We start from the raw sequence: 12500 nt of genomic DNA on the forward strand, positions 1-12500 counted from the left end.
GACCTCGCTTTATGGCATTTTGCTAATACGGACATTGCAGATTATCGCCAAAACTCGCTATACAGCTTCCCTGTCTTCGTAATAAGGTCACTACGCCCCACCTGGTTTGTTTACATTCTCTGTGAGCATGTCTTGATTATGCCTGGAAACACTCCAAAATTTCAAGGGTTTTAATGTTATTTATGTGGGCGAGGGGCTTGGACATCCAGCAAGCATGCGTGAGCATGTCAGATAGGAGTGAATGGAGACCAATGGTATTTGGGACCTGATGAGCTGTTGGAGTGTGAGCAAGGTGGTATTTAGTGAAGGGATTCAGGGAAACCGGTTATTTTTATATAGCTGGACTCAGAGTCCAGGAAATGGGAAGTACAATGCCTGCACTTTAAACGAGGGGTTTGGGATATTGGCAGTTTGGAGGGATATGTTGTGTATCTTTATACGTATATGCTTCTAAACTGTTGTATTCTGAGCACCTCTGCAAAAACAATGATTATGTGAGTGAGGTGAAAGTGCTGAATGATGATGAAAGTATTTTCTTTTTGGGGATTTTTTCTTTCTTTTTGGGTCACTCTGCTTTGGTGGGAGATGGCCGACTTGTTAAAAGAAAAAAAAATTACATACGTACACGTTATTTTTTCCAACAAGTCGGCCATCTCCCACCAAGGCAGGGTGACCCAAAAAGAAAATACTTTCATCATTCAACACTTTCACCTCACTCATACATAATCACTGTCTTTGCAGAGGCACCCAAATACAACAGTTTAGAAGCATATATAGATATATAAAACATATCTGTCCAAACTGCCAATATCCCAAACCCCTCCTTTAAAGTGCAAACATTGTACTTCCCAAGTCCGGCTAAATAAAAATAACCAGTTTTCCTGAATCCCTTCACTAAATATTACCCTGCTCACACTCCAACAGCTCGTCAGGTCCCAAAAACCATTTGTCTCCATTCACTAGTATCTAACACGCTCACACATGCTTGCTGGAAGTCCCAGCCCCTCGCCCACGAAACCTCCTTTAACCCCTCCCTCCAACCTTATTGAGGATGACCCCTACCCTGCCTTCCTTCTACAGATTTATATGCTCTCCATGTCATTCTACTTTGATCCATTCTATGTAAAGTAGGACACAAGTGCAACTAATGTGACATTTTTATTGTGGCAATGTTTCACTCTGCAGGAGCTTTGTTAAGCCATTACAAACAATATATGGACACAAGTTATATATAGGATAAGAGTGAGGTGTAATACTAGTGGCAGTACTAGTAGTAATATATTACTACTACTACCGCTAGTATTACACGTCACTAAGCCTATATATACCCTCTGTGTCCATATATTGTTTGTAACGGCTTGACAAAGATCCTGGAGAGTGAAATGTTGCCACAATAAAAATGTCACATTAGTTGCACTTGTGTCCTTTTACTTTGCATATTGTTGGTAATTCTACCAACATTATTACATTCTCTCTAAATGACCAAACCACCTCAACAACTCCTCATCAGCCCTCTGACTAATACTTTTATTAGTTCCACACCTTCTACTAATTTCCACATTCTGAATTCTCTGCATAAATATTTACACCACGCATTGCCCTTAGACAGGACATCTCCACTGCAGCATTTACAACCCAAGCTTCACACCCATATAAAAGTGTTGGTACCACTATACTTTCATACATTCCCTTCTTTGCCTCCATAGATAACTTTTTTTTTGTCTCCACACCACTCACCTTTTTCCTTCATCAATTCTATGGTTAACCCCACTCTTCATAAACCCATCCACTGACATGTCAACTCCCAAATTTCTGAAAACATTCTCTTCCATTATCCCTCTCTCCAATGTGATATCCAATTTTCTTTATCTAAATCATTTGATACCCTCATCACCTTACTCTTATCTATGTTCACTTTCAACTTTCTACCTTCACACACCCTCCCAAACTTGTCCACTAACCTTTGCAACTTTTCTTTAGAATCTCCCATAAGCACAATATCATCAGCAAAAAGTAATTGTGTCAACTTCCATTTTGTATTTGATTCCCCATAATTTAATTCCACCCCTCCCCCAAATACCCTAGCATATATTTCTTTTACAACCCCATCTATAAATATATTAAACAACCATTGTGACTATAAACAAAAAAAAGGCACAATACCGTGACTGGAAAGATACACAAATAACCCGCACATAAAAGAGAGAAGCTTACGACGACGTTTCAGTCTGACTTGGACCATTTACAAAGTCACACTAACCAGAAGTGGAGCAGGAGGATGGAGGAGGATGGAGGAGGATGGAGGAGGATGGAGGAGGAGGCGGCGGCGGCAGCACAAGAATGGTATATAATACCGACAAGATGAAATCAAGAAACATGCGCAACATTGTGACATTACACATACTTGTCTAAGACCTACTTTTACCGGGAAGTACTCTCTCTTCTACATACCCTAACCTGAGCCTCACTATCCTTATAAAAACTCTTTACAGCATTTGGTAACTTACTACCTATTCCATATACATACTTGCAACATCTGCCATACTGCTCCCCCATCCACTATCATATGCCTTTTCTAAATCCATAAATGCAATGAAAACTTCTCTACCTTTATCTAAATACTGTTCACATATATGCTTCAATTAAACACATCCCCTACCCACTCTAAAGCCTCCTTGCCTCTAATTCTTTCAATAATAACCCTACCATACACTTTTCCTGGTATACTCGGTAAACTTATTCCTCTAATTTTTACAATCTCTCTTGTCCCCCTTCCCTTTATATAAAGGAACTATACATGCTCTCTGCCAATCCCTAGGTACCTTCCCCTCTTTCATACAATTATTAAACAAAAATACCAACCACTCCAACACTATCTCCCCCTGCTTTTAACATTTCTGTCATAATCCCATCATTTCCAGCTGCTTTACCCCCTTTCATTCTACATAATGCCTCACACACCTCCCCCACACTCACATCCTGCTCTTCTGCACTCCTAAAAGATGTTGTACCTCCTTGGTCAGTGCATCAAATTATCGCCTCCCTGTCTTCATCGACATTTAAAAGTTCCTCAAAATATTCCCGCCATCTACTCAATACCTCCATCCCCCCCATCTACTAACTCCCCTACTCTGTTTTTAACAGACAAATCCATTCGTTCCCTAGGCTTTCTTAACTTTTTTATCTCACTAAATTTTTTTCTTATTTTCATCAAAATTTCTTGACAGTGCCTCTCCCACTATCATCTGCTCTCCTTTTGCACTCTCACCACTCTCTACACAATCACGAATGAGAATGATCTATCACGATTTCTCAGGGATACTAATCTTACAGAGAATAACTGAACAACGTCCAACCTAAAAGCCTACGTAGTGTAGTGTATGTTTTGCTCCATTATTGTTCAAATTTCATTGTACAATCTCTTAGTAATTAAATAATCAACTACCTCATTTTGTGATTTTACTAGTAAGCATAAGTCACCTTATGTAATTTTCTTATTTACTATTGTTTGCTTAAACATTAGCTGAATTGATACTTTCTCTGTCCATATTACTACCTCATTTTTTTTTAAATACTATCAATTGATATTACTTACTAAAATTAATAATTACCATTTTTACTATAATTTCAATTTACTCTCAACATTTTTGACATTTAATAACCATTACTTGTCTAATTACCTTTATCTGTTTTAATACCACATTTACTATCTTAGAGTACTCTTAATTACCTTGTACTGCCAAATAACCTCAAGTATAACTACCAGTGCAATATTGAATGAAATAAACATTACTTTTTCACTTTTTTTGTAATCATTATTACTTACTAAAATTTTATTAAACACCATATTTACTACCAGTCAATTTTACTTTTTTACATTAAACATTATTTTATACTTCCCATAACATTTTGTTGCCAAATTTTCAAGTTTGTATATTCAACTCCAACCTTTATATTATCCTTTGTACCTGTGTACCTGTCTACCATCTTACTATTATATTATAACCAAGACATTACCATTGTTATTTTTTACTATTATTCTTTTGGTACTTTAATTGTGAATTTTATTTTGTCAATTTAAATCTAGTTATACTCTTGATCTTGTCAACAACATATACCAGACTAGTGCAATTGCAAGTACCATTTCAATTTGTATTTTTATATTATAAGTTTATATTGTAAGTCCTACTCTAAGATTGTTTTCATATCTTAGTGACTATATTGTGTGTGCAATTAGTGTATATTTCAATTATATTATTGTTCAAGGCCCTTAACTATCTTTTGCTAACTAGTACCAACTACCTCATATATTTTTTTTTCTACTTTTTTTATTCTTTTGCTACCTTAACTTGTATATTTTATCTTGTCAATTTAAATCTAGTTATACTCTAATTCTTGTAAACAACTTATATAACACCTTAGTGCAATTACAACTGAGAGTCTTGTGCCTTTTTTATATCATTAGATTAAACTCAGTTGTACTATAGCTCATTCTAGCTCAATACATAGTCAGTACCAAAGTCATTATATTAGACCATAGTGTAATTACTAGTGAGAGCCTGGTGCTATTTTTAATTTGTATTTCTACATTATTAGATTAAACCTAGTTGTACTATTGCTCACTCTAGGTCAATACATAGACTATACCAAAGTCATTACATTAGACCTTAGTGCAATTACAAGTGAGAGTCTTGTGCTATTTTTAATTTGTATTTTTATATTATTAGTTTATACCTAGTTGTACTTTAGCTCATTCCAGCACAACACATAGACAACACCAACTTCATTATGTGTATTAGTGACTATACTCTACATGACCAAAATGCTATAGCTATATACTTGTCCAAACTTCCCACCACTACAGATATCAGTACTAAACTCAACACACAACTCAGGATATAAATAACCATAATTTAAACCTAGAAGATGAGTGATCATGTTGACCCTGATCTAAACCTACATAATCTGACACACAATCAAAACCTATTGGAAAGTAACTGCCTTTACTACACAGCATCACAAGCCAGCACTATCCTAAACAATGATAAAAGTCTATCAGTACTTAACTACAACATCAGGTCCTTAAGCAAACACTATGATGACCTCCTGGCACTCCTTGAATCACTAAAGACACCCTTCTCCTGCATTATTCTTACCGAGACCTGGCTAAAACAGGACACAATAGATATCTACCCTCTACCAGGATACACAGCAATCCACAACTGCAGACCATACCAAGTTGGGGGTGGTATTGCAATCTATTACTCTAACCAATTATCTTGTATCAGCACCAATTGCTTTAGTGATGAATATGGAGAATACATTTTTGCTAATTTTACTGTAAAAAACCTTAAGACGCCTATAACAATCGGTGCCATTTACCGGATACCCCACACTAACATCCCAAACTTCAGTGAGAAATTAAAGGCACTAATAACAAACAGACAAATGAATAAGCACCACCTTCTCTTAGCTGGAGACTTCAACATCAACCTTGGCCTACTAGATGATCAGCCTGTAACTGATTTCATCAACAATATGAACAACACACTTCTCATACCAACAATAACTAAACCAACCAGGCTCACTGAAACAAGTGCAACCATAATAGACCACATATGGACCAATATACTAGCCCCCCTTAAATCAGGGATAATCACAGATAGCACTACAGACCACTACCCTACCTTCCTCTTGACAAACATTAGTAAACCACCACTTGAATACAACAAAGTCTCATTTAGACTCCATGATGAGGCCTCAATAAGGAAGTTCACAGCTGACCTAGAGACTGTTGACTGGCCTACAGAATTCTCCAAGGCCAATGGTATTGACGACTGGACAGACATTTTTCTTAACAAACTACTTAGACTATACAACAAACATTGTCCTATAAAAACGAAACAGATCACAAACAAACGGCTTGGTTGCCCATGGCTAACCAGCACCATTCTGAAATCCATTGATAAGAAACACCAATATGAAAAGCAATATAGACAGGGCTTAATACACAAAGATATTCTTAAACACTATTCATCAGTCCTCACCAAAGTAATAAAGAAAGCCAAACAACTATACTACTCCAGTAGATTCACTGACACAAGAGGAGATATAAAAAAGACCTGGAAAACACTCTCAGATTCTAGGGACCCACAAACTGAAAAAAAACAAGAATATTGTCCTAACTAAACCTAATGAAACACCACTGCAACCCACCGACACAGCTAACAAGATAAACGACTTCTTCTCAACCATAGGTTCTAATCTCGCCAATAAAATCCCACGTACCAATGCCCATGCCGGGGACTACCTAGATGGGAATTTCCCAAATTCCTTCTATCTTGCTCCAACTGAGCCCACGGAAGTCACCGAGATTATAAAGTCACTTAAAAATAACTCAGGGAATCTGTCTCATGTCCCACCATTATTGTACAAGAGAGTGGCCCATGTCCTCTCGCATACTATCTCATTGCTTTTTAACAAGTCACTAGAAGCTAGCACCTTCCCGAAACTACTCAAGACGGCAAGGGTTACACCAATACATAAAGGTGGTGACCCTACAGATTTAAACAACTATAGGCCAATATCAAACTTACCATTGCTATCCAAAATCTTTGAGAAACTCGTGCACAGGAGACTATATTCATTTATAACGTCACAAAACATACTCAACCCCTGCCAATTTGGATTCAGGAAAAATAAAAGCACTAACGATGCAATTATAAAAATGCTAGATCTGCTTTACACAGCATTGGAAAATAAGGAATATCCACTAGGAATTTTTATTGACCTAAGAAAAGCTTTTGACACAGTAGACCACGGCATCCTACTCCACAAACTTGACCATTATGGTATAAGAGGCCATGCGCTTGCATATTTCAAATCTTACCTTACTAATAGGTATCAGTATGTCACCATTAAAGACACAGCATCAACAACACAGCCACTTGATACTGGAGTTCCGCAGGGAAGTGTCCTTGGTCCCCTGCTCTTCCTCATATACATCAATGATCTTCCAAACGTATCTCGACACCTGAACCCCATTCTCTTTGCTGACGACACGACTTATGTCATCTCTCACCCTAATCTTGCCACCCTCAACACCATTGTTAATGAGGAGCTGATCAAAATATCGACTTGGATGACAGCCAATAAACTTACGCTTAACGTTGACAAAACCTACTACATTATGTTTGGTAGCAGAGCAGGAGATGCGCAAATTAACATTAAGATCGACAACACTCTAATTACCAGGCATAATGAGGGCAAATTCCTAGGCCTATACCTCGACAACAACCTGAACTTCAGCACCCATATCCAACACATAACCAAAAAAGTATCCAAAACGGTTGGGATCCTCTCCAAGATACGATACTACGTGCCGCAAACTGCCCTTCTCACACTATACCATTCACTTATATATCCATACCTCACCTATGCTATCTGTGCTTGGGGTTCAACTGCAGCAACACACCTAAAGCCAATAATAACCCAACAAAAAGCTGCAGTAAGAATAATCACTAAATCCCATCCCTGGCAACACACCCCCCCACTCTTCATAGATCTAAACTTACTCCCTGTTCAGTACATCCACACTTACTACTGTGCAATCTACATCTACAGGACCTTAAATTCCAATATTAACCTTGACCTAAAATGCTTTCTTGATAGTTGTGACAGAACCCACAGGCACAACACCAGACACAAACATCTCTATGACATTCCCCGTGTCCGACTAAACCTTTACAAAAATTCAATGTATGTCAAAGGCCCTAAAATCTGGAACACCCTACCTGAAAATTCCAAAACTGCAGACACATTCATCACCTTCAAAACTACCATCAGAAAACATCTTATCTCCCTGATACACCCTGTCAACTAATAATATGAATACCACCTGGTGGTTCACACTTACACTCACTCACCCATTTGACCATAAACAGAAATATCAATCTCAATCTCAAAATAATGAATCTTAACTAGTCCTAAGTTGGCCTGTGATACTCCAATACTGAAACTACGTATAGTGCCAAAACAAAAGCATTCACATTGCTAAACTCACAACTAGTATTTAGTCACTTAGCCATAATACCAACTTATCTCATAATTTTGTAACATTTTAAACCTAAGATTTAATATAAGTCTGCCCGAAATGCCTAGCCATGCTAGGCGTTCTAGTGGTGCACTCTGTAATTATTATTTTACTACATTTAAACCACACAATAACCAAATTCTGTAAACTCAGCATTGTAATACTTATAGAGAATAAAGTTTGAATTGAATTGAATTTTCTTTTACTCTCCATATAAATAATACTAATACAGTACATAATAATAATCACTCTTAGGCACATTAAATGTCTTATTTTACGTTAATATAGACATTTTCATTAATCCATCTATGGCATATAAACATGATACATACACCCACAGTACAATAAATTTCACATAAATATTAGGTGTGGTAGCTGGGCAGAGGGGAAAACATTGTTTTCTCTGGTTCAGCACCAGAGAAAATGTGTATGAATCTGCATTTGGCCCAGTCACTACCCCTAACATATTTCACTTTGTTTACAATTCTCAGCATGAATTCTCATTACATCTCCCTTCGTTTATGATGGCATCTCAAGGTAGTTGTTAGAAACGCTTAACCCTTTGACTGTTTTGATCGTATATATACGTCTTATGAGCCACCGTTTTTGACGTGCATATATACACTCAAATTCTAACCTCTTCAAATCAAGCAGGAGAAAGCTGGTAGGCCCACATGTGAGAGAATGGGTCTGTGTGGTCAGTGTGTACCATATAAAAAATCCTGCAGTACGCAGTGCATAATGAGAAAAAAAAACTCAGGTTTTTTTTTAATCAAAATGCCAACTTTGTGGTCTATTTTCGTATAGTATTTATGGTTGTATTCTCATTTTCTTGGTCTCGTTTGATAGAATGGAAAATGTATTATAGAAACAGAGGTGATTTTGATTGGTTTTACTATGAAAAGAACCTTGAAATGGAGCTCAAATTAGGGGAAATGTTTGATTTTTACCAGTGTTCAAAAGTAAAATGATGTCATTTTCCAATAAATGTCCAAGTAGCCATTCTAATAAGCAGGCATGAATGAGCTGACATTATTTATACAATTACAATATTCCAGTAGTCTGCATAACAGTAAATCTTATATTTTTTTGTTTGAATAAAAATTCAAAAATTTGCCTTGTGACCCATGCCTTATTTGCTTTCCATAAGACACATAACTTGTTCTTTATGACGTTGTTTTTCTTAAACACTGCGGGATTTTCTCAATGATACACAAGTAAAGGCTTCACTTTAAAATCACCACTAGCACAGAACAAGAGTGTTAGCCTGTCTTTCATAGGCTTGTGTCCTGGGAGTGCCTTTTCCTCCTGAGTAATGTAGGTCCTCTTGGGCATTTTCTTCCAAAACAGGCCTGTTTTGTCACAATTGAACACTTGTTGGGGTTTGAATTTTTCAGTCTACATAAACCTTAAACTCCTACACAAACTTCTCAGCTGCCCATTTGTCTGAACTGGCTGCCTTGCCATGCCTTACAAAATTGTGTATGCCACTACACTTCTTAAATCTGTCAAACCAGCCTCTGCTGGCCTTAAATTCACTATCAGCACTGGTTCCAGGAGTTTTCTGTACCAGATTGGCATGCAACTTCCTTGCCTGTTCACAAATAATCGTCTCTGAAACACTCACCTGCCATCTCTTTATCCTTGATCCACACCAGCAACAACTTCTCAACCTGATCAATTGTCTGTGGTCTATTTATGGGGAGGAGGAGTATGGAAGAAGTGAATGTTTTCAGATACTTGGGAGTTGACGTGTCGGCGGATGGATTTATGAAGGATGAGGTTAATCATAGAATTGATGAGGGAAAAAAGGTGAGTGGTGCGTTGAGGTATATGTGGAGTCAAAAAACGTTATCTATGGAGGCAAAGAAGGGAATGTATGAAAGTATAGTAGTACCAACACTCTTATATGGATGTGAAGCTTGGGTGGTAAATGCAGCAGCGAGGAGACGGCTGAAGGCAGTGGAGATGTCCTGTCTAAGGGCAATGTGTGGTGTAAATATTATGCAGAAAATTCGGAGTGTGGAAATTAGGAGAAGGTGTGGAGTTAATAAAAGCATTAGTCAGAGGGCACAAGAGGGGTTGTTGAAGTGGTTTGGTCGTTTAGAGAGAATGGATCAAAGTAGAATGACATGGAAAGCATATAAATCTATAGGGGAAGGAAAGAGGGGTAGGGGTCGTCCTCGAAAGGGTTGGAAAGAGGGGGTAAAGGAGGTTTTGTGGGTGAGGGGCTTGGACTTCCAGCAAGCGTGCATGAGCGTGTTAGATAGGAGTGAATGGAGACGAATGATACTTGGGACCTGACGATCTGTTGGAGTGTGAGCAGGGTAATATTTAGTGAAGGGATTCAGGGAAACCGGTTATTTTCATATAGTCGGACTTGAGTCCTGGAAATGGGAAGTACAATGCCTGCACTTTAAAGGAGGGGTTTGGGATATTGGCAGTTTGGAGGGATATGTTGTGTATCTTTATACGTATATGCTTCTAAGCTGTTGTATTCTGAGCACCTCTGCAAAAGCAGTGATAATGTGTGAGTGTGGTGAAAGTGTTGAATGATGATGAAAGTATTTTCTTTTTGGGGATTTTCTTTCTTTTTTGGGTCACCCTGCCTCGGTGGGAGACAACCGACTTGTTGAAAAAAAAAAAAAAAAATTAACACCTTTTGCAACATCAGCTTCCTTGATTTGTTCTTTCTTTGCCAGGATAGAAGCAATGGTCGACTTATTTTTCCCATACATCCTGGCAAGCTCAAGTCTCATACTTCTGTATTATTTCCTTCTTCACATCTATGATGTTTCTCACTTTCTTTACCACAGGGGTACCACTACCAAGTTTCTTTGGGCCCATGGTATCTTATTTCACAGTCCCACAAGCACTAAACACAATGAATTAATTGTAAAATGTTTGAATGAGAGTGCAGATTAGTGTTCACTCAAGCATCAACAAAGCCAGACTGGCTCACGGCACCTGCGCGGGGATGCGAACAGAGCGGGCTGGCGGATAGGTCCGGTACCCGGTGGTTCGAAAATGGGGGCGAGTTCGATAATAGAGACAAAGTTGGTGTGAAAAAAGCGGTCGATTTTCGAAGAGTTCGATAACCAATACGTTCAAAATCTGAGGTTCCACTGTACTCGACTCTTGCCCTACATTAAGACTACAAATATTTTAAGGTAAGAAATGAATGTACTGTGTATGTATTTGACTTTTCATTGTTTTTAATACCTAGTTCTATTGTTAGCTTAATACATGTTAGTGTAAACTTGTTGTCTGGAATTTTTATGCATTTATAAGTGGAAAAAATAGCTTTCTGCTTTCCGGCGATGTCCGTTTTCTGGCGGTAGCCTGGAACCTAACCTGCCATATAAGTGGGGCCCTACTGTAGTTACAAGTAAAATAATCCAGAAATCACACTCTTCTCTGGAAAGTTCTGAATTAAGTGTTCCAAAGAGTTTTCTTTCTTTCTTTCTTTTTGGGTCACCCTGCCTCGGTGGGAGACTGCCAACTTGTTAAAAAACAGTGAAATACTTAATTTTCACCGTGCAAATGAAAACTTTCAGCATAAAAATTTACTCATCCCTAACTGTGCACTTATTACATAATAAACTAGTTATAGGAAAAAAAAAAAAAAACCTTTTGTAGTCACACTAAATACTCACCATTGCTGTAGCTCAACTCCACTTTCCTTTTCACCTAAAGTCATCATTTATAAACCACAAGTAAGCCTAAGTGCCATAGGTATTATGCATAAATTAGCTGCAATTTATGCAGTATCTGTTGATTTTATCTTAATCCTACAAAAAAAAAAAGTGCTGAATGTAATGCAGAAGAGGCATAGGAGGGCGTTATTAATCCAGCAAAAAAAGTACTGCAAAAATTAGTGTGCACACGCACACATGCAGGCACACACGCGCACTCGCGCACACACGCACTCACGCACATACACACATGCACGCGCACTCACGCACACATGTGCGCACTCATGCACACATGTGCGCACTCACACACACGCACGCATGCATGCACACACAGACACACACATGCATACACATACAACAGGCCTGCTGTGTAAAAGACATGTGCCAAGGACCAAATGGTAACACACACACACACACACACACACACACACACACACACACACACACACACGAGTTGATCGACTCCGGAAAGAGTGTAGGTTTGACAATATTAAATTTGATGATTAGAAAAAACTGCATGACAAAAGATTTTTTGTTTTTCTTTAATCCCACTTTTTCTTAAGGTTTTATAGCAGCACTAATAAAAGAAGCAACTGCATATTTACCCTCCACTAGGCAAAGAAATTTCAACCCGTACAGAATATTCTTCATATTACGGATGCAATACTGTATCTCCTCCATATTAAAGAATCACTCATGCATGTATGAAGATT

The 12500-nt window shown here is 38.0% G+C and overlaps 1 protein-coding gene across 1 annotated transcript in view; it reads right to left on the reverse strand.

Moving 5' to 3' along the window:
• Atf6 (bZIP_ATF6 domain-containing protein ATf6) overlaps window positions 1–12500 on the reverse strand; it is a gene marked incomplete in the record, with an annotated part of 187176 nt that overhangs the window by 17499 nt on the left and 157177 nt on the right.

The sequence above is a fragment of the Cherax quadricarinatus genome, chromosome 11 (genome assembly GCF_038502225.1).
Source record: "Cherax quadricarinatus isolate ZL_2023a chromosome 11, ASM3850222v1, whole genome shotgun sequence".
NCBI classification, from domain to species: domain Eukaryota; kingdom Metazoa; phylum Arthropoda; class Malacostraca; order Decapoda; family Parastacidae; genus Cherax; species Cherax quadricarinatus.